Below are 1,473 nucleotides of genomic sequence, written 5' to 3'. Positions count from 1 at the left end.
CTGCATTTGGGGTTTTCTGTGAACCTCTAACTTACCTCTGTGATCTGAGTCTGCAGTCAGGAGTGTTGTAATAGAGGCCTTTGTATTACGGGTTCGATAGGGATCTTTGAAGGAATGGGTCGACTAAGGTGTAGTTGGAAAGTTGGAGAAAAATCTTCACCTTACATGTTATTTAATAGTGCTATTTTTCTCCTTTGCTAGGGCTACTTACCTCTGATGAGATTTTGAAGCACATGAAATTACTATTTTGGGGGTTTCTCTGGTTCTGGCTGACTAGTGGCAATTTTATATGATTCAGTCTTAACTTTATCTTTTTTGAGCATTATTATTCTGTCTTGTGCCTCTTTCCAACTCATCTTCTTTGATCCATTTACCTATATATCTTATAGTTACCTTGGAGATTGTCCCTTCATTGTCATCCTCTGGCTCTGTGTGTGTGTATAACTTTCATTTTTATTTATGGATTGGTATTCAGGGTTTTTCTTGGAATTGTGATTTCTCTGGGTACTTTTGTTATTATAACTATTCAGTGAATGCCTTAGATAATTTGTCTTTCCTTTCCCCGTTTGGAAAAAAGAGAGTGTTCTTAGGCGTGCTGGCATCAGAGAAATCAGTGCTCAGGAACAGGGCTGGCTTTGGTGTCATTGGGGTCTGGAGGATGCTGCTGCTTTTTACCCTCTCTGATGAAAAAGTACCTTCAGCAGAAACATCAGAAGCTCCTGAATTGCAGGGAGATGGGAAAAAAAGAAGCTAAATACAATCCTTGATGTTTGTGGGAAGCCACTGAGGAGAGCCTTGGTTTCATTGATAGAGGGATTCTTTTAATGATTGTGCCTGGCCTGAAGTACCATTAGCTTAGAGGGGGGTTTAGAATGTGGATGGATCCCGAAAAGTTTTCCCAAGAGGTTTGGATTAACAGACAGGAGGGGATCATGGAGGCCTCACTCTTTGACCTGCTAGTCTCCATGACCAAGTAGGTGAACATTAGCAGAACCTCCAGTTCTGAGTTCCTGGCTGGCCCACCCACGGCCTCCACTCTTATACCTTGGTCAATGTTAATGGTTCTTCTACTTATTTTTATACTATTTAATAAAAACACACTTTAAAAATATTCTCCTGGGGGCAATCTACACTTGAATGTAAAAAACATCCTTTAAACCCTTGACATTCAAACTGTAGCCTATCTGCTTGCAATGTCCTCCTAGGAGCTTGCTAGAAATGCAGATTCTCAGGCCACTCCCCAGACCTACTGAATCAGAATCTACATTTGAAGATTTAAGGTGTCCTAGTTGTTTCCTTTGAAGGTTCAAGTTTGAGAAGCGAAACCGTCCCTATTGAACTTGGTGCTTTCATTTCATTTGCATAACGACCATTGCTTTGATGATGAAGGTTTATACAGATACAACCTTTGAGTGATCTAATGAGTCTCCTTTGCTAAGGCATCTTGATTCTGTGAACAACTTGTAGCTTTTT

The 1,473-nt window shown here is 40.5% G+C and overlaps 1 protein-coding gene across 1 annotated transcript in view; it reads left to right on the top strand.

Annotated features, from left to right (window-relative positions):
- BMP2 (bone morphogenetic protein 2) overlaps positions 1 to 1,473 on the top strand; it is a 13,255-nt gene that overhangs the window by 7,825 nt on the left and 3,957 nt on the right. The gene's annotated exons all lie outside the window — the stretch shown is intronic.

This window comes from Galeopterus variegatus, unplaced genomic scaffold (genome assembly GCF_000696425.1).
Source record: "Galeopterus variegatus unplaced genomic scaffold, G_variegatus-3.0.2 Scaffold10160, whole genome shotgun sequence".
Taxonomy (NCBI): Eukaryota; Metazoa; Chordata; class Mammalia; order Dermoptera; family Cynocephalidae; genus Galeopterus; species Galeopterus variegatus.
This window is presented reverse-complemented; position numbering and strand designations above follow the sequence as displayed.